The sequence below is a fragment of the Pseudophryne corroboree genome, chromosome 11 (genome assembly GCF_028390025.1).
Source record: "Pseudophryne corroboree isolate aPseCor3 chromosome 11, aPseCor3.hap2, whole genome shotgun sequence".
Taxonomy (NCBI): Eukaryota; Metazoa; Chordata; class Amphibia; order Anura; family Myobatrachidae; genus Pseudophryne; species Pseudophryne corroboree.
Genome location: NC_086454.1, coordinates 165788294 through 165814503, shown reverse-complemented (window position 1 = coordinate 165814503; position 26210 = coordinate 165788294). Strand labels below are relative to the sequence as shown.

The following is a 26210-nucleotide window of genomic DNA, read 5'->3' as shown; positions in this document are numbered from 1 at the left end:
GCATGAATACTTGAAAACATCATAGACACATATATCACAAAATCTCTTCAAATACATATCAGAAGCCAGTGGGATTGTCATCCTTTGGCTGATGAAGATTTTTCTCTACATGGCTCAGTGACTTTTGTCTCAAATCAAGCAATATGGCATAACTAAGATATGCAAGGGCAAATTAATCAGTTATTATATTGCTGCTCAAACATAGAGGGCACTAGGTGTTACTAGAATAAGAAGAAGATATGAGCTCTCCTCTCATTAGTGCACACTGAAGTAAAAAAAATGGAGAATTTCTAAAGACCAGAGCACAAGTAATGGATCTCTGCATTCTTATTGCATCTTTTCTTATTTCCAAATATTTGACATACTTCTGATTTGATAAGTTTAAAAATGAGTTTAAACAAAGGACACCACTGAAGATGATGGAATTTATATGAATTTTAAATGAAGATTTGCAATACTCATACATTGAATGAAAATGGAGCTTTGAACAAAAGGAAAATAAACAATGTTAGCTCCCACGAGATATTAACTCAGATTACTAGATTCAAAGTCCAGGGTGCTAACAATTACACCATGGAACCCTCACCTGAGCAATGGCATCTACTGAAGTGCACTCATCTTTTAAATGCAAAGAAAAGAAATTCAATACTTTATATATATTATTTCAAGTTTCTAATAAGCTCAGGGATGCAATAGGTATTATGTAGAATATTTGTCCAAACCCAATGATAATATATAAAAAGTAACCTATTTTTTAAAGGAGAAGATAGATACTAGAAACCTAAATGCCTAGGACCAATTTCAGTTGGAGCATCACCCCTTATGTTATCCTAGCATTGAATTGACAGTTTTTCTGTATTTCCATATTTGCATATCAGCCACTTACAATTGTTTCAAGCTTTATAACAGAGGACTGCCTTTTTTATAGACCAAGGATGAAAGTCTCTTGTGAGTTAAGTCTGATAATGACATCACAATTTGTAAATTAAGCTATAGTATGATTACAGAGTGTAGACTGAATAAAAAGTGCTTTCCTATGGATTGAAGTTTGTATTTTCTTAAGCTTTGCATTCCAAAATGGGCTAGCATTCTTTATTTCCAATGGGCACATTAAGCTACTTCCCCAATATATATTTTTTTGTGTTAAAAGTTATTCATACACAACTTGGTAAAACATACTAAATTTAATACATAATGGATTACATCCTGGGATTATCTTTTTCAACAATCTGTAAATTTACAATTAAAAATTGTGTATTAGATTTTTTAGATTGATTTTGCTTAGATTTGCATATACTCCTTGTCTAAATTGTCTATTTTTATACTATTAGTAGATGCCTTAATCTTTGTTATTATCCTATCTAATATTTATTTTTATTTTGTAATGTGGAAAGAAACTGGAGCATTTTTATGATACCCATGCTTCAAGTGACTCTATGGCTTAAGCTTTTTTTTGAAAAATGAAATGCTATAAAAACAAAATATGATCTGTGCTTTGAGGTACATTTGCCAGTTTTGTGTTTTCTTGCAGGAATATCTGTGGCTGGTTAGCTCAGTTGGTTAGAGTGTGGTGCTAATAACACCAAGGTCACGGGTTCGATCCCGGTATGGGCTATTTGCTTTTCTTGATGGACAAGAATGGAATAAGCTCATCGGTGGAGTGCATGAATACTTGAAAACATCATAGACACATATATCACAAAATCTCTTCAAATACACATCAGAAGCCAGTGGGAGTGTCATCCTTTGGCTGATGAAGATTTTTCTCTACATGGCTTAGTGACTTTTGTCTCAAATCAAGCAATATGGCATAACTAAGATATGCAAGGGCAAATTAATCAGTTATATTGCTGCTCAAACATAGAGGGCACTAGGTGTTACTAGAAGAAGAAGAAGATATGTGCTCCCCTCTCATTAGTGCACACTGAAGTAAAAAAAATGGAGAATTTCTAAAGACCAGAGCACAAGTAATGGATCTCTGCATTCTTATTGCATCTTTTCTTATTTCCAAATATTTGACATACTTCTGATTTGATAAGTTTAAAAATGAGTTTAAACAAAGGACACCACTGAAGATGATGGAATTTATATGAATTTTAAATGAAGATTTGCAATACTCATACATTGAATGAAAATGGAGCTTTGAACAAAAGGAAAATAAACAATGTTAGCTCCCACGAGATATGAACTCAGATGACTAGATTCAAAGTCCAGGGTGCTAACAATTACACCATGGAACCCTCACCTGAGCAATGGCATCTACTGAAGTGCGCTCATCTTTTAAATGCAAAGAAAAGAAATTCAATACTTTATATATATTATTTCAAGTTTCTAATAAGCTCAGGGATGCAATAGGTATTATGTAGAATATTTGTCCAAAACCAATGATAATATATAAAAAGTAACCTATTTTTTAAAGGAGAAGATAGATACTAGAAACCTAAATGCCTAGGACCAATTTCAGTTGGAGCATCACCCCTTATGTTATCCTAGCATTGAATTGACAGTTTTTCTGTATTTCCATATTTGCATATCAGCCACTTACAATTGTTTCAAGCTTTATAACAGAGGACTGCCTTTTTTATAGACCAAGGATGAAAGTCTCTTGTGAGTTAAGTCTGATAATGACATCACAATTTGTAAATTAAGCTATAGTATGATTACAGAGTGTAGACTAAATAAAAAGTGCTTTCCTATGGATTGAAGTTTGTATTTTCTTAAGCTTTGCATTCCAAAATGGGCTAGCATTCTTTATTTCCAATGGGCACATTAAGCTACTTCCCCAATATATATTTTTTTGTGTTAAAAGTTATTCATACACAACTTGGTAAAACATACTAAATTTAATACATAATGGATTACATCCTGGGATTATCTTTTTCAACAATCTGTAAATTTACAATTAAAAATTGTGTATTAGATTTTTTTAGATTGATTTTGCTTAGATTTGCATATACTCCTTGTCTAAATTGTCTATTTTTATACTATTAGTAGATGCCTTAATCTTTGTTATTATCCTATCTAATATTTATTTTTATTTTGTAATGTGGAAAGAAACTGGAGCATTTTTATGATACCCATGCTTCAAGTGACTCTATGGCTTAAGCTTTTTTTTGAAAAATGAAATGCTATAAAAACAAAATATGATCTGTGCTTTGAGGTACATTTGCCAGTTTTGTGTTTTCTTGCAGGAATATCTGTGGCCGGTTAGCTCAGTTGGTTAGAGTGTGGTGCTAATAACACCAAGGTCACGGGTTCGATCCCCGTATGGGCCATTTGCTTTTCTTGATGGACAAGAAGGGAATAAGCTCATCGGTGGAGTGCATGAATACTTGAAAACATCTTAGACACATATATCACAAAATCTCTTCAAATACACATCAGAAGCCAGTGGGAGTGTCATCCTTTGGCTGATGAAGATTTTTCTCTACATGGCTCAGTGACTTTTGTCTCAAATCAAGCAATATGGCATAACTAAGATATGCAAGGGCAAATTAATCAGTTATATTGCTGCTCAAACATAGAGGGCACTAGGTGTTACTAGAAGAAGAAGAAGATATGTGCTCCCCTCTCATTAGTGCACACTGAAGTAAAAAAAATGGAGAATTTCTAAAGACCAGAGCACAAGTAATGGATCTCTGCATTCTTATTGCATCTTTTCTTATTTCCAAATATTTGACATACTTCTGATTTGATAAGTTTAAAAATGAGTTTAAACAAAGGACACCACTGAAGATGATGGAATTTATATGAATTTTAAATGAAGATTTGCAATACTCATACATTGAATGAAAATGGAGCTTTGAACAAAAGGAAAATAAACAATGTTAGCTCCCACGAGATATGAACTCAGATGACTAGATTCAAAGTCCAGGGTGCTAACAATTACACCATGGAACCATCACCTGAGCAATGGCATCTACTGAAGTGCGCTCATCTTTTAAATGCAAAGAAAAGAAATTCAATACTTTATATATATTATTTCAAGTTTCTAATAAGCTCAGGGATGCAATAGGTATTATGTAGAATATTTGTCCAAAACCAATGATAATATATAAAAAGTAACCTATTTTTTAAAGGAGAAGATAGATACTAGAAACCTAAATGCCTAGGACCAATTTCAGTTGGAGCATCACCCCTTATGTTATCCTAGCATTGAATTGACAGTTTTTCTGTATTTCCATATTTGCATATCAGCCACTTACAATTGTTTCAAGCTTTATAACAGAGGACTGCCTTTTTTATAGACCAAGGATGAAAGTCTCTTGTGAGTTAAGTCTGATAATGACATCACAATTTGTAAATTAAGCTATAGTATGATTACAGAGTGTAGACTAAATAAAAAGTGCTTTCCTATGGATTGAAGTTTGTATTTTCTTAAGCTTTGCATTCCAAAATGGGCTAGCATTCTTTATTTCCAATGGGCACATTAAGCTACTTCCCCAATATATATTTTTTTGTGTTAAAAGTTATTCATACACAACTTGGTAAAACATACTAAATTTAATACATAATGGATTACATCCTGGGATTATCTTTTTCAACAATCTGTAAATTTACAATTAAAAATTGTGTATTAGATTTTTTAGATTGATTTTGCTTAGATTTGCATATACTCCTTGTCTAAATTGTCTATTTTTATACTATTAGTAGATGCCTTAATCTTTGTTATTATCCTATCTAATATTTATTTTTATTTTGTAATGTGGAAAGAAACTGGAGCATTTTTATGATACCCATGCTTCAAGTGACTCTATGGCTTAAGCTTTTTTTTTAAAAATGAAATGCTATAAAAACAAAATATGATCTTTCTCTACATGGCTCAGTGATTTTTGTGCTTTGAGGTACAATTGCCAGTTTTGTGTTTGCTGGCAGTAATATTTGTGGCCTGTTAGCTCAGTTGGTTAGAGCGTGGTGCTAATAACGCCAAGGTCACGGGTTCGATCCCCGTATGGGCCATTTGCTTTTCTTGATGGACAAGAATGGAATAAGCTCATCGTGGAGTGCATGAATACTTGAAAACATCATAGACACATATATCACAAAATCTCTTCAAATACATATCAGAAGCCAGTGGGAGTGTCATCCTTTGGCTGATGAAGATTTTTCTCTACATGGCTCAGTGACTTTTGTCTCAAATCAAGCAATATGGCATAACTAAGATATGCAAGGGCAAATTAATCAGTTATTATAATGCTGCTCAAACATAGAGGGCACTAGGTGTTACTAGAAGAAGTAGAAGAAATGTGCTCCCCTCTCATTAGTGCACACTGAAGTAAAAAAAAATGGAGAATTTCTAAAGACCAGAGCACAAGTAATGGATCTCTGCATTCTTATTGCATCTTTTCTTATTTCCAAATATTTGACATACTTCTGATTTGATAAGTTTAAAAATGAGTTTAAACAAAGGACACCACTGAAGATGATGGAATTTATATGAATTTTAAATGAAGATTTGCAATACTCATACATTGAATGAAAATGGAGCTTTGAACAAAAGGAAAATAAACAATGTTAGCTCCCACGAGATATGAACTCAGATGACTAGATTCAAAGTCCAGGGTGCTAACAATTACACCATGGAACCCTCACCTGAGCAATGGCATCTACTGAAGTGCGCTCATCTTTTAAATGAAAAGAAAAGAAATTCAATACTTTATATATATTATTTTAAGTTTCTAATAAGCTCAGGGATGCAATAGGTATTATGTAGAATATTTGTCCAAAACCAATGATAATATATAAAAAGTAACCTATTTTTTAAAGGAGAAGATAGATACTAGAAACCTAAATGCCTAGGACCAATTTCAGTTGGAGCATCACCCCTTATGTTATCCTAGCATTGAATTGACAGTTTTTCTGTATTTCCATATTTGCATATCAGCCACTTACAATTGTTTCAAGCTTTATAACAGAGGACTGCCTTTTTTATAGACCAAGGATGAAAGTCTCTTGTGAGTTAAGTCTGATAATGACATCACAATTTGTAAATTAAGCTATAGTATGATTACAGAGTGTAGACTGAATAAAAAGTGCTTTCCTATGGATTGAAGTTTGTATTTTCTTAAGCTTTGCATTCCAAAATGGGCTAGCATTCTTTATTTCCAATGGGCACATTAAGCTACTTCCCCAATATATATTTTTTTGTGTTAAAAGTTATTCATACACAACTTGGTAAAACATACTAAATTTAATACATAATGGATTACATCCTGGGATTATCTTTTTCAACAATCTGTAAATTTACAATTAAAAATTGTGTATTAGATTTTTTAGATTGATTTTGCTTAGATTTGCATATACTCCTTGTCTAAATTGTCTATTTTTATACTATTAGTAGATGCCTTAATCTTTGTTATTATCCTATCTAATATTTATTTTTATTTTGTAATGTGGAAAGAAACTGGAGCATTTTTATGATACCCATGCTTCAAGTGACTCTATGGCTTAAGCTTTTTTTTGAAAAATGAAATGCTATAAAAACAAAATATGATCTGTGCTTTGAGGTACATTTGCCAGTTTTGTGTTTTCTTGCAGGAATATCTGTGGCCGGTTAGCTCAGTTGGTTAGAGTGTGGTGCTAATAACACCAAGGTCACGGGTTCGATCCCCGTATGGGCCATTTGCTTTTCTTGATGGACAAGAATGGAATAAGCTCATCGGTGGAGTGCATGAATACTTGAAAACATCATAGACACATATATCACAAAATCTCTTCGAATACACATCAGAAGCCAGTGGGAGTGTCATCCTTTGGCTGATGAAGATTTTTCTCTACATGGCTCAGTGACTTTTGTCTCAAATCAAGCAATATGGCATAACTAAGATATGCAAGGGCAAATTAATCAGTTATATTGCTGCTCAAACATAGAGGGCACTAGGTGTTACTAGAAGAAGAAGAAGATATGTGCTCCCCTCTCATTAGTGCACACTGAAGTAAAAAAAATGGAGAATTTCTAAAGACCAGAGCACAAGTAATGGATCTCTGCATTCTTATTGCATCTTTTCTTATTTCCAAATATTTGACATACTTCTGATTTGATAAGTTTAAAAATGAGTTTAAACAAAGGACACCACTGAAGATGATGGAATTTATATGAATTTTAAATGAAGATTTGCAATACTCATACATTGAATGAAAATGGAGCTTTGAACAAAAGGAAAATAAACAATGTTAGCTCCCACGAGATATGAACTCAGATGACTAGATTCAAAGTCCAGGGTGCTAACAATTACACCATGAAACCCTCACCTGAGCAATGGCATCTACTGAAGTGCGCTCATCTTTTAAATGCAAAGAAAAGAAATTCAATACTTTATATATATTATTTCAAGTTTCTAATAAGCTCAGGGATGCAATAGGTATTATGTAGAATATTTGTCCAAAACCAATGATAATATATAAAAAGTAACCTATTTTTTAAAGGAGAAGATAGATACTAGAAACCTAAATGCCTAGGACCAATTTCAGTTGGAGCATCACCCCTTATGTTATCCTAGCATTGAATTGACAGTTTTTCTGTATTTCCATATTTGCATATCAGCCACTTACAATTGTTTCAAGCTTTATAACAGAGGACTGCCTTTTTTATAGACCAAGGATGAAAGTCTCTTGTGAGTTAAGTCTGATAATGACATCACAATTTGTAAATTAAGCTATAGTATGATTACAGAGTGTAGACTAAATAAAAAGTGCTTTCCTATGGATTGAAGTTTGTATTTTCTTAAGCTTTGCATTCCAAAATGGGCTAGCATTCTTTATTTCCAATGGGCACATTAAGCTACTTCCCCAATATATATTTTTTTGTGTTAAAAGTTATTCATACACAACTTGGTAAAACATACTAAATTTAATACATAATGGATTACATTCTGGGATTATCTTTTTCAACAATCTGTAAATTTACAATTAAAAATTGTGTATTAGATTTTTTAGATTGATTTTGCTTAGATTTGCATATACTCCTTGTCTAAATTGTCTATTTTTATACTATTAGTAGATGCCTTAATCTTTGTTATTATCCTATCTAATATTTATTTTTATTTTGTAATGTGGAAAGAAACTGGAGCATTTTTATGATACCCATGCTTCAAGTGACTCTATGGCTTAAGCTTTTTTTGAAAAATGAAACGCTATAAAAACAAAATATGATCTGTGCTTTGAGGTACAATTGCCAGTTTTGTGTTTGCTGGCAGTAATATTTGTGGCCTGTTAGCTCAGTTGGTTAGAGCGTGGTGCTAATAACGCCAAGGTCACGGGTTCGATCCCCGTATGGGCCATTTGCTTTTCTTGATGGACAAGAATGGAATAAGCTCATCGTGGAGTGCATGAATACTTGAAAACATCATAGACACATATATCACAAAATCTCTTCAAATACATATCAGAAGCCAGTGGGAGTGTCATCCTTTGGCTGATGAAGATTTTTCTCTACATGGCTCAGTGACTTTTGTCTCAAATCAAGCAATATGGCATAACTAAGATATGCAAGGACAAATTAATCAGTTATTATAATGCTGCTCAAACATAGAGGGCACTAGGTGTTACTAGAAGAAGTAGAAGAAATGTGCTCCCCTCTCATTAGTGCACACTGAAGTAAAAAAAAATGGAGAATTTCTAAAGACCAGAGCACAAGTAATGGATCTCTGCATTCTTATTGCATCTTTTCTTATTTCCAAATATTTGACATACTTCTGATTTGATAAGTTTAAAAATGAGTTTAAACAAAGGACACCACTGAAGATGATGGAATTTATATGAATTTTAAATGAAGATTTGCAATACTCATACATTGAATGAAAATGGAGCTTTGAACAAAAGGAAAATAAACAATGTTAGCTCCCACGAGATATGAACTCAGATGACTAGATTCAAAGTCCAGGGTGCTAACAATTACACCATGGAACCCTCACCTGAGCAATGGCATCTACTGAAGTGCGCTCATCTTTTAAATGAAAAGAAAAGAAATTCAATACTTTATATATATTATTTTAAGTTTCTAATAAGCTCAGGGATGCAATAGGTATTATGTAGAATATTTGTCCAAAACCAATGATAATATATAAAAAGTAACCTATTTTTTAAAGGAGAAGATAGATACTAGAAACCTAAATGCCTAGGACCAATTTCAGTTGGAGCATCACCCCTTATGTTATCCTAGCATTGAATTGACAGTTTTTCTGTATTTCCATATTTGCATATCAGCCACTTACAATTGTTTCAAGCTTTATAACAGAGGACTGCCTTTTTTATAGACCAAGGATGAAAGTCTCTTGTGAGTTAAGTCTGATAATGACATCACAATTTGTAAATTAAGCTATAGTATGATTACAGAGTGTAGACTGAATAAAAAGTGCTTTCCTATGGATTGAAGTTTGTATTTTCTTAAGCTTTGCATTCCAAAATGGGCTAGCATTCTTTATTTCCAATGGGCACATTAAGCTACTTCCCCAATATATATTTTTTTGTGTTAAAAGTTATTCATACACAACTTGGTAAAACATACTAAATTTAATACATAATGGATTACATCCTGGGATTATCTTTTTCAACAATCTGTAAATTTACAATTAAAAATTGTGTATTAGATTTTTTAGATTGATTTTGCTTAGATTTGCATATACTCCTTGTCTAAATTGTCTATTTTTATACTATTAGTAGATGCCTTAATCTTTGTTATTATCCTATCTAATATTTATTTTTATTTTGTAATGTGGAAAGAAACTGGAGCATTTTTATGATACCCATGCTTCAAGTGACTCTATGGCTTAAGCTTTTTTTTGAAAAATGAAATGCTATAAAAACAAAATATGATCTGTGCTTTGAGGTACATTTGCCAGTTTTGTGTTTTCTTGCAGGAATATCTGTGGCCGGTTAGCTCAGTTGGTTAGAGTGTGGTGCTAATAACACCAAGGTCACGGGTTCGATCCCCGTATGGGCCATTTGCTTTTCTTGATGGACAAGAATGGAATAAGCTCATCGGTGGAGTGCATGAATACTTGAAAACATCATAGACACATATATCACAAAATCTCTTCAAATACACATCAGAAGCCAGTGGGAGTGTCATCCTTTGGCTGATGAAGATTTTTCTCTACATGGCTCAGTGACTTTTGTCTCAAATCAAGCAATATGGCATAACTAAGATATGCAAGGGCAAATTAATCAGTTATATTGCTGCTCAAACATAGAGGGCACTAGGTGTTACTAGAAGAAGAAGAAGATATGTGCTCCCCTCTCATTAGTGCACACTGAAGTAAAAAAAATGGAGAATTTCTAAAGACCAGAGCACAAGTAATGGATCTCTGCATTCTTATTGCATCTTTTCTTATTTCCAAATATTTGACATACTTCTGATTTGATAAGTTTAAAAATGAGTTTAAACAAAGGACACCACTGAAGATGATGGAATTTATATGAATTTTAAATGAAGATTTGCAATACTCATACATTGAATGAAAATGGAGCTTTGAACAAAAGGAAAATAAACAATGTTAGCTCCCACGAGATATGAACTCAGATGACTAGATTCAAAGTCCAGGGTGCTAACAATTACACCATGGAACCCTCACCTGAGCAATGGCATCTACTGAAGTGCGCTCATCTTTTAAATGCAAAGAAAAGAAATTCAATACTTTATATATATTATTTCAAGTTTCTAATAAGCTCAGGGATGCAATAGGTATTATGTAGAATATTTGTCCAAAACCAATGATAATATATAAAAAGTAACCTATTTTTTAAAGGAGAAGATAGATACTAGAAACCTAAATGCCTAGGACCAATTTCAGTTGGAGCATCACCCCTTATGTTATCCTAGCATTGAATTGACAGTTTTTCTGTATTTCCATATTTGCATATCAGCCACTTACAATTGTTTCAAGCTTTATAACAGAGGACTGCCTTTTTTATAGACCAAGGATGAAAGTCTCTTGTGAGTTAAGTCTGATAATGACATCACAATTTGTAAATTAAGCTATAGTATGATTACAGAGTGTAGACTGAATAAAAAGTGCTTTCCTATGGATTGAAGTTTGTATTTTCTTAAGCTTTGCATTCCAAAATGGGCTAGCATTCTTTATTTCCAATGGGCACATTAAGCTACTTCCCCAATATATATTTTTTTGTGTTAAAAGTTATTCATACACAACTTGGTAAAACATACTAAATTTAATACATAATGGATTACATCCTGGGATTATCTTTTTCAACAATCTGTAAATTTACAATTAAAAATTGTGTATTAGATTTTTTAGATTGATTTTGCTTAGATTTGCATATACTCCTTGTCTAAATTGTCTATTTTTATACTATTAGTAGATGCCTTAATCTTTGTTATTATCCTATCTAATATTTATTTTTATTTTGTAATGTGGAAAGAAACTGGAGCATTTTTATGATACCCATGCTTCAAGTGACTCTATGGCTTAAGCTTTTTTTTGAAAAATGAAATGCTATAAAAACAAAATATGATCTGTGCTTTGAGGTACATTTGCCAGTTTTGTGTTTTCTTGCAGGAATATCTGTGGCCGGTTAGCTCAGTTGGTTAGAGTGTGGTGCTAATAACACCAAGGTCACGGGTTCGATCCCCGTATGGGCCATTTGCTTTTCTTGATGGACAAGAATGGAATAAGCTCATCGGTGGAGTGCATGAATACTTGAAAACATCATAGACACATATATCACAAAATCTCTTCGAATACACATCAGAAGCCAGTGGGAGTGTCATCCTTTGGCTGATGAAGATTTTTCTCTACATGGCTCAGTGACTTTTGTCTCAAATCAAGCAATATGGCATAACTAAGATATGCAAGGGCAAATTAATCAGTTATATTGCTGCTCAAACATAGAGGGCACTAGGTGTTACTAGAAGAAGAAGAAGATATGTGCTCCCCTCTCATTAGTGCACACTGAAGTAAAAAAAATGGAGAATTTCTAAAGACCAGAGCACAAGTAATGGATCTCTGCATTCTTATTGCATCTTTTCTTATTTCCAAATATTTGACATACTTCTGATTTGATAAGTTTAAAAATGAGTTTAAACAAAGGACACCACTGAAGATGATGGAATTTATATGAATTTTAAATGAAGATTTGCAATACTCATACATTGAATGAAAATGGAGCTTTGAACAAAAGGAAAATAAACAATGTTAGCTCCCACGAGATATGAACTCAGATGACTAGATTCAAAGTCCAGGGTGCTAACAATTACACCATGAAACCCTCACCTGAGCAATGGCATCTACTGAAGTGCGCTCATCTTTTAAATGCAAAGAAAAGAAATTCAATACTTTATATATATTATTTCAAGTTTCTAATAAGCTCAGGGATGCAATAGGTATTATGTAGAATATTTGTCCAAAACCAATGATAATATATAAAAAGTAACCTATTTTTTAAAGGAGAAGATAGATACTAGAAACCTAAATGCCTAGGACCAATTTCAGTTGGAGCATCACCCCTTATGTTATCCTAGCATTGAATTGACAGTTTTTCTGTATTTCCATATTTGCATATCAGCCACTTACAATTGTTTCAAGCTTTATAACAGAGGACTGCCTTTTTTATAGACCAAGGATGAAAGTCTCTTGTGAGTTAAGTCTGATAATGACATCACAATTTGTAAATTAAGCTATAGTATGATTACAGAGTGTAGACTAAATAAAAAGTGCTTTCCTATGGATTGAAGTTTGTATTTTCTTAAGCTTTGCATTCCAAAATGGGCTAGCATTCTTTATTTCCAATGGGCACATTAAGCTACTTCCCCAATATATATTTTTTTGTGTTAAAAGTTATTCATACACAACTTGGTAAAACATACTAAATTTAATACATAATGGATTACATTCTGGGATTATCTTTTTCAACAATCTGTAAATTTACAATTAAAAATTGTGTATTAGATTTTTTAGATTGATTTTGCTTAGATTTGCATATACTCCTTGTCTAAATTGTCTATTTTTATACTATTAGTAGATGCCTTAATCTTTGTTATTATCCTATCTAATATTTATTTTTATTTTGTAATGTGGAAAGAAACTGGAGCATTTTTATGATACCCATGCTTCAAGTGACTCTATGGCTTAAGCTTTTTTTGAAAAATGAAACGCTATAAAAACAAAATATGATCTGTGCTTTGAGGTACAATTGCCAGTTTTGTGTTTGCTGGCAGTAATATTTGTGGCCTGTTAGCTCAGTTGGTTAGAGCGTGGTGCTAATAACGCCAAGGTCACGGGTTCGATCCCCGTATGGGCCATTTGCTTTTCTTGATGGACAAGAATGGAATAAGCTCATCGTGGAGTGCATGAATACTTGAAAACATCATAGACACATATATCACAAAATCTCTTCAAATACATATCAGAAGCCAGTGGGAGTGTCATCCTTTGGCTGATGAAGATTTTTCTCTACATGGCTCAGTGACTTTTGTCTCAAATCAAGCAATATGGCATAACTAAGATATGCAAGGACAAATTAATCAGTTATTATAATGCTGCTCAAACATAGAGGGCACTAGGTGTTACTAGAAGAAGTAGAAGAAATGTGCTCCCCTCTCATTAGTGCACACTGAAGTAAAAAAAAATGGAGAATTTCTAAAGACCAGAGCACAAGTAATGGATCTCTGCATTCTTATTGCATCTTTTCTTATTTCCAAATATTTGACATACTTCTGATTTGATAAGTTTAAAAATGAGTTTAAACAAAGGACACCACTGAAGATGATGGAATTTATATGAATTTTAAATGAAGATTTGCAATACTCATACATTGAATGAAAATGGAGCTTTGAACAAAAGGAAAATAAACAATGTTAGCTCCCACGAGATATGAACTCAGATGACTAGATTCAAAGTCCAGGGTGCTAACAATTACACCATGGAACCCTCACCTGAGCAATGGCATCTACTGAAGTGCGCTCATCTTTTAAATGAAAAGAAAAGAAATTCAATACTTTATATATATTATTTTAAGTTTCTAATAAGCTCAGGGATGCAATAGGTATTATGTAGAATATTTGTCCAAAACCAATGATAATATATAAAAAGTAACCTATTTTTTAAAGGAGAAGATAGATACTAGAAACCTAAATGCCTAGGACCAATTTCAGTTGGAGCATCACCCCTTATGTTATCCTAGCATTGAATTGACAGTTTTTCTGTATTTCCATATTTGCATATCAGCCACTTACAATTGTTTCAAGCTTTATAACAGAGGACTGCCTTTTTTATAGACCAAGGATGAAAGTCTCTTGTGAGTTAAGTCTGATAATGACATCACAATTTGTAAATTAAGCTATAGTATGATTACAGAGTGTAGACTGAATAAAAAGTGCTTTCCTATGGATTGAAGTTTGTATTTTCTTAAGCTTTGCATTCCAAAATGGGCTAGCATTCTTTATTTCCAATGGGCACATTAAGCTACTTCCCCAATATATATTTTTTTGTGTTAAAAGTTATTCATACACAACTTGGTAAAACATACTAAATTTAATACATAATGGATTACATCCTGGGATTATCTTTTTCAACAATCTGTAAATTTACAATTAAAAATTGTGTATTAGATTTTTTAGATTGATTTTGCTTAGATTTGCATATACTCCTTGTCTAAATTGTCTATTTTTATACTATTAGTAGATGCCTTAATCTTTGTTATTATCCTATCTAATATTTATTTTTATTTTGTAATGTGGAAAGAAACTGGAGCATTTTTATGATACCCATGCTTCAAGTGACTCTATGGCTTAAGCTTTTTTTTGAAAAATGAAATGCTATAAAAACAAAATATGATCTGTGCTTTGAGGTACATTTGCCAGTTTTGTGTTTTCTTGCAGGAATATCTGTGGCCGGTTAGCTCAGTTGGTTAGAGTGTGGTGCTAATAACACCAAGGTCACGGGTTCGATCCCCGTATGGGCCATTTGCTTTTCTTGATGGACAAGAATGGAATAAGCTCATCGGTGGAGTGCATGAATACTTGAAAACATCATAGACACATATATCACAAAATCTCTTCAAATACACATCAGAAGCCAGTGGGAGTGTCATCCTTTGGCTGATGAAGATTTTTCTCTACATGGCTCAGTGACTTTTGTCTCAAATCAAGCAATATGGCATAACTAAGATATGCAAGGGCAAATTAATCAGTTATATTGCTGCTCAAACATAGAGGGCACTAGGTGTTACTAGAAGAAGAAGAAGATATGTGCTCCCCTCTCATTAGTGCACACTGAAGTAAAAAAAATGGAGAATTTCTAAAGACCAGAGCACAAGTAATGGATCTCTGCATTCTTATTGCATCTTTTCTTATTTCCAAATATTTGACATACTTCTGATTTGATAAGTTTAAAAATGAGTTTAAACAAAGGACACCACTGAAGATGATGGAATTTATATGAATTTTAAATGAAGATTTGCAATACTCATACATTGAATGAAAATGGAGCTTTGAACAAAAGGAAAATAAACAATGTTAGCTCCCACGAGATATGAACTCAGATGACTAGATTCAAAGTCCAGGGTGCTAACAATTACACCATGGAACCCTCACCTGAGCAATGGCATCTACTGAAGTGCGCTCATCTTTTAAATGCAAAGAAAAGAAATTCAATACTTTATATATATTATTTCAAGTTTCTAATAAGCTCAGGGATGCAATAGGTATTATGTAGAATATTTGTCCAAAACCAATGATAATATATAAAAAGTAACCTATTTTTTAAAGGAGAAGATAGATACTAGAAACCTAAATGCCTAGGACCAATTTCAGTTGGAGCATCACCCCTTATGTTATCCTAGCATTGAATTGACAGTTTTTCTGTATTTCCATATTTGCATATCAGCCACTTACAATTGTTTCAAGCTTTATAACAGAGGACTGCCTTTTTTATAGACCAAGGATGAAAGTCTCTTGTGAGTTAAGTCTGATAATGACATCACAATTTGTAAATTAAGCTATAGTATGATTACAGAGTGTAGACTAAATAAAAAGTGCTTTCCTATGGATTGAAGTTTGTATTTTCTTAAGCTTTGCATTCCAAAATGGGCTAGCATTCTTTATTTCCAATGGGCACATTAAGCTACTTCCCCAATATATTTTTTTTGTGTTAAAAGTTATTCATACACAACTTGGTAAAACATACTAAATTTAATACATAATGGATTACATCCTGGGATTATCTTTTTCAACAATCTGTAAATTTACAATGAAAAATTGTGTATTAGATTTTTTAGATTGATTTTGCTTAGATTTGCATATACTCCTTGTCTAAATTGTCTATTTTTATACTATTAGTAGATGCCTTAATCTTTGTTATTATCCTATCTAATATTTATTTTTATTTTGTAATGTGGAAAGAAACTGGAGCATTTTTATGATAGCCATGCTTCAAGTGACTCTATGGCTTAAGCTTTTTTTTGAAAAATGAAATGCTATAAAAACAAAATATGATCTGTGCTTTGAGGTACATTTGCCAGTTTTGTGTTTTCTTGCAGGAATATCTGTGGCCGGTTAGCTCAGTTGGTTAGAGTGTGGTGCTAATAACACCAAGGTCACGGGTTCGATCCCCGTATGGGCCATTTGCTTTTCTTGATGGACAAGAATGGAATAAGCTCATCGGTGGAGTGCATGAATACTTGAAAACATCATAGACACATATATCACAAAATCTCTTCAAATACACATCAGAAGCCAGTGGGAGTGTCATCCTTTGGCTGATGAAGATTTTTCTCTACATGGCTCAGTGACTTTTGTCTCAAATCAAGCAATATGGCATAACTAAGATATGCAAGGGCAAATTAATCAGTTATATTGCTGCTCAAACATAGAGGGCACTAGGTGTTACTAGAAGAAGAAGAAGATATGTGCTCCCCTCTCATTAGTGCACACTGAAGTAAAAAAAATGGAGAATTTCTAAAGACCAGAGCACAAGTAATGGATCTCTGCATTCTTATTGCATCTTTTCTTATTTCCAAATATTTGACATACTTCTGATTTGATAAGTTTAAAAATGAGTTTAAACAAAGGACACCACTGAAGATGATGGAATTTATATGAATTTTAAATGAAGATTTGCAATACTCATACATTGAATGAAAATGGAGCTTTGAACAAAAGGAAAATAAACAATGTTAGCTCCCACGAGATATGAACTCAGATGACTAGATTCAAAGTCCAGGGTGCTAACAATTACACCATGGAACCCTCACCTGAGCAATGGCATCTACTGAAGTGCGCTCATCTTTTAAATGCAAAGAAAAGAAATTCAATACTTTATATATATTATTTCAAGTTTCTAATAAGCTCAGGGATGCAATAGGTATTATGTAGAATATTTGTCCAAAACCAATGATAATATATAAAAAGTAACCTATTTTTTAAAGGAGAAGATAGATACTAGAAACCTAAATGCCTAGGACCAATTTCAGTTGGAGCATCACCCCTTATGTTATCCTAGCATTGAATTGACAGTTTTTCTGTATTTCCATATTTGCATATCAGCCACTTACAATTGTTTCAAGCTTTATAACAGAGGACTGCCTTTTTTATAGACCAAGGATGAAAGTCTCTTGTGAGTTAAGTCTGATAATGACATCACAATTTGTAAATTAAGCTATAGTATGATTACAGAGTGTAGACTAAATAAAAAGTGCTTTCCTATGGATTGAAGTTTGTATTTTCTTAAGCTTTGCATTCCAAAATGGGCTAGCATTCTTTATTTCCAATGGGCACATTAAGCTACTTCCCCAATATATTTTTTTTGTGTTAAAAGTTATTCATACACAACTTGGTAAAACATACTAAATTTAATACATAATGGATTACATCCTGGGATTATCTTTTTCAACAATCTGTAAATTTACAATTAAAAATTGTGTATTAGATTTTTTAGATTGATTTTGCTTAGATTTGCATATACTCCTTGTCTAAATTGTCTATTTTTATACTATTAGTAGATGCCTTAATCTTTGTTATTATCCTATCTAATATTTATTTTTATTTTGTAATGTGGAAAGAAACTGGAGCATTTTTATGATAGCCATGCTTCAAGTGACTCTATGGCTTAAGCTTTTTTTTGAAAAATGAAATGCTATAAAAACAAAATATGATCTGTGCTTTGAGGTACATTTGCCAGTTTTGTGTTTTCTTGCAGGAATATCTGTGGCCGGTTAGCTCAGTTGGTTAGAGTGTGGTGCTAATAACACCAAGGTCACGGGTTCGATCCCGGTATGGGCCATTTGCTTTTCTTGATGGACAAGAATGGAATAAGCTCATCGGTGGAGTGCATGAATACTTGAAAACATCATAGACACATATATCACAAAATCTCTTCAAATACACATTAGAAGCCAGTGGGAGTGTCATCCTTTGGCTGATGAAGATTTTTCTCTACATGGCTCAGTGACTTTTGTCTCAAATCAAGCAATATGGCATAACTAAGATATGCAAGGGCAAATTAATCAGTTATATTGCTGCTCAAACATAGAGGGCACTAGGTGTTACTAGAAGAAGAAGAAGATATGTGCTCCCCTCTCATTAGTGCACACTGAAGTAAAAAAAATGGAGAATTTCTAAAGACCAGAGCACAAGTAATGGATCTCTGCATTCTTATTGCATCTTTTCTTATTTCCAAATATTTGACATACTTCTGATTTGATAAGTTTAAAAATGAGTTTAAACAAAGGACACCACTGAAGATGATGGAATTTATATGAATTTTAAATGAAGATTTGCAATACTCATACATTGAATGAAAATGGAGCTTTGAACAAAAGGAAAATAAACAATGTTAGCTCCCACGAGATATGAACTCAGATGACTAGATTCAAAGTCCAGGGTGCTAACAATTACACCATGGAACCATCACCTGAGCAATGGCATCTACTGAAGTGCGCTCATCTTTTAAATGCAAAGAAAAGAAATTCAATACTTTATATATATTATTTCAAGTTTCTAATAAGCTCAGGGATGCAATAGGTATTATGTAGAATATTTGTCCAAAACCAATGATAATATATAAAAAGTAACCTATTTTTTAAAGGAGAAGATAGATACTAGAAACCTAAATGCCTAGGACCAATTTCAGTTGGAGCATCACCCCTTATGTTATCCTAGCATTGAATTGACAGTTTTTCTGTATTTCCATATTTGCATATCAGCCACTTACAATTGTTTCAAGCTTTATAACAGAGGACTGCCTTTTTTATAGACCAAGGATGAAAGTCTCTTGTGAGTTAAGTCTGATAATGACATCACAATTTGTAAATTAAGCTATAGTATGATTACAGAGTGTAGACTAAATAAAAAGTGCTTTCCTATGGATTGAAGTTTGTATTTTCTTAAGCTTTGCATTCCAAAATGGGCTAGCATTCTTTATTTCCAATGGGCACATTAAGCTACTTCCCCAATATATATTTTTTTGTGTTAAAAGTTATTCATACACAACTTGGTAAAACATACTAAATTTAATACATAATGGATTACATCCTGGGATTATCTTTTTCAACAATCTGTAAATTTACAATGAAAAATTGTGTATTAGATTTTTTAGATTGATTTTGCTTAGATTTGCATATACTCCTTGTCTAAATTGTCTATTTTTATACTATTAGTAGATGCCTTAATCTTTGTTATTATCCTATCTAATATTTATTTTTATTTTGTAATGTGGAAAGAAACTGGAGCATTTTTATGATACCCATGCTTCAAGTGACTCTATGGCTTAAGCTTTTTTTTTAAAAATGAAATGCTATAAAAACAAAATATGATCTGTGCTTTGAGGTACAATTGCCAGTTTTGTGTTTGCTGGCAGTAATATTTGTGGCCTGTTAGCTCAGTTGGTTAGAGCGTGGTGCTAATAACGCCAAGGTCACGGGTTCGATCCCCGTATGGGCCATTTGCTTTTCTTGATGGACAAGAATGGAATAAGCTCATCGTGGAGTGCATGAATACTTGAAAACATCATAGACACATATATCACAAAATCTCTTCAAATACATATCAGAAGCCAGTGGGAGTGTCATCCTTTGGCTGATGAAGATTTTTCTCTACATGGCTCAGTGACTTTTGTCTCAAATCAAGCAATATGGCATAACTAAGATATGCAAGGGCAAATTAATCAGTTATTATAATGCTGCTCAAACATAGAGGGCACTAGGTGTTACTAGAAGAAGTAGAAGATATGTGCTCCCCTCTCATTAGTGCACACTGAAGTAAAAAAAAATGGAGAATTTCTAAAGACCAGAGCACAAGTAATGGATCTCTGCATTCTTATTGCATCTTTTCTTATTTCCAAATATTTGACATACTTCTGATTTGATAAGTTTAAAAATGAGTTTAAACAAAGGACACCACTGAAGATGATGGAATTTATATGAATTTTAAATGAAGATTTGCAATACTCATACATTGAATGAAAATGGAGCTTTGAACAAAAGGAAAATAAACAATGTTAGCTCCCACGAGATATGAACTCAGATGACTAGATTCAAAGTCCAGGGTGCTAACAATTACACCATGGAACCCTCACCTGAGCAATGGCATCTACTGAAGTGCGCTCATCTTTTAAATGCAAAGAAAAGAAATTCAATACTTTATATATATTATTTTAAGTTTCTAATAAGCTCAGGGATGCAATAGGTATTATGTAGAATATTTGTCCAAAACCAATGATAATATATAAAAAGTAACCTATTTTTTAAAGGAGAAGATAGATACTAGAAACCTAAATGCCTAGGACCAATTTCAGTTGGAGCATCACCCCTTATGTTATCCTAGCATTGAATTGACAGTTTTTCTGTATTTCCATATTTGCATATCAGCCACTTACAATTGTTTCAAGCTTTATAACAGAGGACTGCCTTTTTTATAGACCAAGGATGAAAGTCTCTTGTGAGTTAAGTCTGATAATGACATCACAATTTGTAAATTAAGCTATAGTATGATTACAGAGTGTAGACTGAATAAAAAGTGCTTTCCTATGGATTGAAGTTTGTATTTTCTTAAGCTTTGCATTCCAAAATGGGCTAGCATTCTTTATTTCCAATGGGCACATTAAGCTACTTCCCCAATATATATTTTTTTGTGTTAAAAGTTATTCATACACAACTTGGTAAAACATACTAAATTTAATACATAATGGATTACATCCTGGGATTATCTTTTTCAACAATCTGTAAATTTACAATTAAAAATTGTGTATTAGATTTTTTAGATTGATTTTGCTTAGATTTGCATATACTCCTTGTCTAAATTGTCTATTTTTATACTATTAGTAGATGCCTTAATCTTTGTTATTATCCTATCTAATATTTATTTTTATTTTGTAATGTGGAAAGAAACTGGAGCATTTTTATGATACCCATGCTTCAAGTGACTCTATGGCTTAAGCTTTTTTTTGAAAAATGAAATGCTATAAAAACAAAATATGATCTGTGCTTTGAGGTACATTTGCCAGTTTTGTGTTTTCTTGTAGGAATATCTGTGGCCGGTTAGCTCAGTTGGTTAGAGCGTGGTGCTAATAACACCAAGGTCACGGGTTCGATCCCCGTATGGGCCATTTGCTTTTCTTGATGGACAAGAATGGAATAAGCTCATCGGTGGAGTGCATGAATACTTGAAAACATCATAGACACATATATCACAAAATCTCTTCAAATACACATCAGAAGCCAGTGGGAGTGTCATCCTTTGGCTGATGAAGATTTTTCTCTACATGGCTCAGTGACTTTTGTCTCAAATCAAGCAATATGGCATAACTAAGATATGCAAGGGCAAATTAATCAGTTATATTGCTGCTCAAACATAGAGGGCACTAGGTGTTACTAGAAGAAGAAGAAGATATGTGCTCCCCTCTCATTAGTGCACACTGAAGTAAAAAAAATGGAGAATTTCTAAAGACCAGAGCACAAGTAATGGATCTCTGCATTCTTATTGCATCTTTTCTTATTTCCAAATATTTGACATACTTCTGATTTGATAAGTTTAAAAATGAGTTTAAACAAAGGACACCACTGAAGATGATGGAATTTATATGAATTTTAAATGAAGATTTGCAATACTCATACATTGAATGAAAATGGAGCTTTGAACAAAAGGAAAATAAACAATGTTAGCTCCCACGAGATATGAACTCAGATGACTAGATTCAAAGTCCAGGGTGCTAACAATTACACCATGGAACCCTCACCTGAGCAATGGCATCTACTGAAGTGCGCTCATCTTTTAAATGCAAAGAAAAGAAATTCAATACTTTATATATATTATTTCAAGTTTCTAATAAGCTCAGGGATGCAATAGGTATTATGTAGAATATTTGTCCAAAACCAATGATAATATATAAAAAGTAACCTATTTTTTAAAGGAGAAGATAGATACTAGAAACCTAAATGCCTAGGACCAATTTCAGTTGGAGCATCACCCCTTATGTTATCCTAGCATTGAATTGACAGTTTTTCTGTATTTCCATATTTGCATATCAGCCACTTACAATTGTTTCAAGCTTTATAACAGAGGACTGCCTTTTTTATAGACCAAGGATGAAAGTCTCTTGTGAGTTAAGTCTGATAATGACATCACAATTTGTAAATTAAGCTATAGTATGATTACAGAGTGTAGACTAAATAAAAAGTGCTTTCCTATGGATTGAAGTTTGTATTTTCTTAAGCTTTGCATTCCAAAATGGGCTAGCATTCTTTATTTCCAATGGGCACATTAAGCTACTTCCCCAATATATATTTTTTTGTGTTAAAAGTTATTCATACACAACTTGGTAAAACATACTAAATTTAATACATAATGGATTACATCCTGGGATTATCTTTTTCAACAATCTGTAAATTTACAATTAAAAATTGTGTATTAGATTTTTTAGATTGATTTTGCTTAGATTTGCATATACTCCTTGTCTAAATTGTCTATTTTTATACTATTAGTAGATGCCTTAATCTTTGTTATTATCCTATCTAATATTTATTTTTATTTTGTAATGTGGAAAGAAACTGGAGCATTTTTATGATACCCATGCTTCAAGTGACTCTATGGCTTAGGCTTTTTTTTAAAAATGAAATGCTATAAAAACAAAATATGATCTGTGCTTTGAGGTACAATTGCCAGTTTTGTGTTTGCTGGCAGTAATATCTGTGGCCTGTTAGCTCAGTTGGTTAGAGCGTGGTGCTAATAACGCCAAGGTCACGGGTTCGATCCCCGTATGGGCCATTTGCTTTTCTTGATGGACAAGAATGGAATAAGCTCATCGTGGAGTGCATGAATACTTGAAAACATCATAGACACATATATCACAAAATCTCTTCAAATACATATCAGAAGCCAGTGGGAGTGTCATCCTTTGGCTGATGAAGATTTTTCTCTACATGGCTCAGTGACTTTTGTCTCAAATCAAGCAATATGGCATAACTAAGATATGCAAGGGCAAATTAATCAGTTATTATAATGCTGCTCAAACATAGAGGGCACTAGGTGTTACTAGAAGAAGTAGAAGATATGTGCTCCCCTCTCATTAGTGCACACTGAAGTAAAAAAAAAATGGAGAATTTCTAAAGACCAGAGCACAAGTAATGGATCTCTGCATTCTTATTGCATCTTTTCTTATTTCCAAATATTTGACATACTTCTGATTTGATAAGTTTAAAAATGAGTTTAAACAAAGGACACCACTGAAGATGATGGAATTTATATGAATTTTAAATGAAGATTTGCAATACTCATACATTGAATGAAAATGGAGCTTTGAACAAAAGGAAAATAAACAATGTTAGCTCCCACGAGATATGAACTCAGATGACTAGATTCAAAGTCCAGGGTGCTAACAATTACACCATGGAACCCTCACCTGAGCAATGGCATCTACTGAAGTGCGCTCATCTTTTAAATGCAAAGAAAAGAAATTCAATACTTTATATATATTATTTTAAGTTTCTAATAAGCTCAGGGATGCAATAGGTATTATGTAGAATATTTGTCCAAAACCAATGATAATATATAAAAAGTAACCTATTTTTTAAAGGAGAAGATAGATACTAGAAACCTAAATGCCTAGAACCAATTTCAGTTGGAGCATCACCCCTTATGTTATCCTAGCATTGAATTGACAGTTTTTCTGTATTTCCATATTTGCATATCAGCCACTTACAATTGTTTCAAGCTTTATAACAGAGGACTGCCTTTTTTATAGACCAAGGATGAAAGTCTCTTGTGAGTTAAGTCTGATAATGACATCACAATTTGTAAATTAAGCTATAGTATGATTACAGAGTGTAGACTGAATAAAAAGTGCTTTCCTATGGATTGAAGTTTGTATTTTCTTAAGCTTTGCATTCCAAAATGGGCTAGCATTCTTTATTTCCAATGGGCACATTAAGCTACTTCCCCAATATATATTTTTTTGTGTTAAAAGTTATTCATACACAACTTGGTAAAACATACTAAATTTAATACATAATGGATTACATCCTGGGATTATCTTTTTCAACAATCTGTAAATTTACAATTAAAAATTGTGTATTAGATTTTTTAGATTGATTTTGCTTAGATTTGCATATACTCCTTGTCTAAATTGTCTATTTTTATACTATTAGTAGATGCCTTAATCTTTGTTATTATCCTATCTAATATTTATTTTTATTTTGTAATGTGGAAAGAAACTGGAGCATTTTTATGATACCCATGCTTCAAGTGACTCTATGGCTTAAGCTTTTTTTTTTTAAATGAAATGCTATAAAAACAAAATATGATCTGTGCTTTGAGGTACATTTGCCAGTTTTGTGTTTGCTGGCAGTAATATTTGTGGCCTGTTAGCTCAGTTGGTTAGAGCGTGGTGCTAATAACGCCAAGGTCATGGGTTCGATCCCCGTATGGGCCATTTGCTTTTCTTGATGGACAAGAATGGAATAAGCTCATCGTGGAGTGCATGAATACTTGATAACATCATAGACACATATATCACAAAATCTCTTCAAATACATATCAGAAGCCAGTGGGAGTGTCATCCTTTGGCTGATGAAGATTTTTCTCTACATGGCTCAGTGACTTTTGTCTCAAATCAAGCAATATGGCATAACTAAGATATGCAAGGGCAAATTAATCAGTTATTATATTGCTGCTCAAACATAGAGGGCACTAGGTGTTACTAGAATAAGAAGAAGATATGAGCTCTCCTCTCATTAGTGCACACTGAAGTAAAAAAAATGGAGAATTTCTAAAGACCAGAGCACAAGTAATGGATCTCTGCATTCTTATTGCATCTTTTCTTATTTCCAAATATTTGACATACTTCTGATTTGATAAGTTTAAAAATGAGTTTAAACAAAGGACACCACTGAAGATGATGGAATTTATATGAATTTTAAATGAAGATTTGCAATACTCATACATTGAATGAAAATGGAGCTTTGAACAAAAGGAAAATAAACAATGTTAGCTCCCACGAGATATGAACTCAGATGACTAGATTCAAAGTCCAGGGTGCTAACAATTACACCATGGAACCCTCACCTGAGCAATGGCATCTACTGAAGTGCGCTCATCTTTTAAATGCAAAGAAAAGAAATTCAATACTTTATATATATTATTTCAAGTTTCTAATAAGCTCAGGGATGCAATAGGTATTATGTAGAATATTTGTCCAAAACCAATGATAATATATAAAAAGTAACCTATTTTTTAAAGGAGAAGATAGATACTAGATACCTAAATGCCTAGGACTAATTTCAGTTGGAGCATCACCCCTTATGTTATCCTAGCATTGAATTGACAGTTTTTCTGTATTTCCATATTTGCATATCAGCCACTTACAATTGTTTCAAGCTTTATAACAGAGGACTGCCTTTTTTATAGACCAAGGATGAAAGTCTCTTGTGAGTTAAGTCTGATAATGACATCACAATTTGTAAATTAAGCTATAGTATGATTACAGAGTGTAGACTAAATAAAAAGTGCTTTCCTATGGATTGAAGTTTGTATTTTCTTAAGCTTTGCATTCCAAAATGGGCTAGCATTCTTTATTTCCAATGGGCACATTAAGCTACTTCCCCAATATATATTTTTTTGTGTTAAAAGTTATTCATACACAACTTGGTAAAACATACTAAATTTAATACATAATGGATTACATCCTGGGATTATCTTTTTCAACAATCTGTAAATTTACAATTAAAAATTGTGTATTAGATTTTTTAGATTGATTTTGCTTAGA

General features: G+C 32.8%; 15 non-coding genes across 15 annotated transcripts; all 15 read left to right on the top strand.

The window, feature by feature from the left end:
- The first annotated feature begins 1541 nt into the window (after positions 1–1541).
- TRNAI-AAU (transfer RNA isoleucine (anticodon AAU)) lies at positions 1542–1615 on the top strand. The gene has a single exon. It is a non-coding gene; the product is annotated as a tRNA-Ile (tRNA).
- Positions 1616–3201: 1586 nt separating this feature from the next.
- Positions 3202–3275, top strand: TRNAI-AAU (transfer RNA isoleucine (anticodon AAU)). Its single transcript has one exon. It is a non-coding gene; the product is annotated as a tRNA-Ile (tRNA).
- A 1610-nt stretch (positions 3276–4885) lies between these two features.
- On the top strand, positions 4886–4959 carry TRNAI-AAU (transfer RNA isoleucine (anticodon AAU)). The gene has a single exon. It is a non-coding gene; the product is annotated as a tRNA-Ile (tRNA).
- Positions 4960–6547: 1588 nt separating this feature from the next.
- TRNAI-AAU (transfer RNA isoleucine (anticodon AAU)) lies at positions 6548–6621 on the top strand. Its single transcript has one exon. It is a non-coding gene; the product is annotated as a tRNA-Ile (tRNA).
- Positions 6622–8205: 1584 nt separating this feature from the next.
- On the top strand, positions 8206–8279 carry TRNAI-AAU (transfer RNA isoleucine (anticodon AAU)). Its single transcript has one exon. It is a non-coding gene; the product is annotated as a tRNA-Ile (tRNA).
- A 1588-nt stretch (positions 8280–9867) lies between these two features.
- On the top strand, positions 9868–9941 carry TRNAI-AAU (transfer RNA isoleucine (anticodon AAU)). The gene has a single exon. It is a non-coding gene; the product is annotated as a tRNA-Ile (tRNA).
- Positions 9942–11526: 1585 nt separating this feature from the next.
- TRNAI-AAU (transfer RNA isoleucine (anticodon AAU)) lies at positions 11527–11600 on the top strand. Its single transcript has one exon. It is a non-coding gene; the product is annotated as a tRNA-Ile (tRNA).
- A 1584-nt stretch (positions 11601–13184) lies between these two features.
- On the top strand, positions 13185–13258 carry TRNAI-AAU (transfer RNA isoleucine (anticodon AAU)). Its single transcript has one exon. It is a non-coding gene; the product is annotated as a tRNA-Ile (tRNA).
- Positions 13259–14846: 1588 nt separating this feature from the next.
- Positions 14847–14920, top strand: TRNAI-AAU (transfer RNA isoleucine (anticodon AAU)). Its single transcript has one exon. It is a non-coding gene; the product is annotated as a tRNA-Ile (tRNA).
- A 1584-nt stretch (positions 14921–16504) lies between these two features.
- Positions 16505–16578, top strand: TRNAI-AAU (transfer RNA isoleucine (anticodon AAU)). Its single transcript has one exon. It is a non-coding gene; the product is annotated as a tRNA-Ile (tRNA).
- A 1584-nt stretch (positions 16579–18162) lies between these two features.
- TRNAI-AAU (transfer RNA isoleucine (anticodon AAU)) lies at positions 18163–18236 on the top strand. The gene has a single exon. It is a non-coding gene; the product is annotated as a tRNA-Ile (tRNA).
- A 1585-nt stretch (positions 18237–19821) lies between these two features.
- On the top strand, positions 19822–19895 carry TRNAI-AAU (transfer RNA isoleucine (anticodon AAU)). Its single transcript has one exon. It is a non-coding gene; the product is annotated as a tRNA-Ile (tRNA).
- Positions 19896–21483: 1588 nt separating this feature from the next.
- TRNAI-AAU (transfer RNA isoleucine (anticodon AAU)) lies at positions 21484–21557 on the top strand. The gene has a single exon. It is a non-coding gene; the product is annotated as a tRNA-Ile (tRNA).
- Positions 21558–23141: 1584 nt separating this feature from the next.
- Positions 23142–23215, top strand: TRNAI-AAU (transfer RNA isoleucine (anticodon AAU)). Its single transcript has one exon. It is a non-coding gene; the product is annotated as a tRNA-Ile (tRNA).
- Positions 23216–24804: 1589 nt separating this feature from the next.
- Positions 24805–24878, top strand: TRNAI-AAU (transfer RNA isoleucine (anticodon AAU)). The gene has a single exon. It is a non-coding gene; the product is annotated as a tRNA-Ile (tRNA).
- Positions 24879–26210: the final 1332 nt, after the last annotated feature.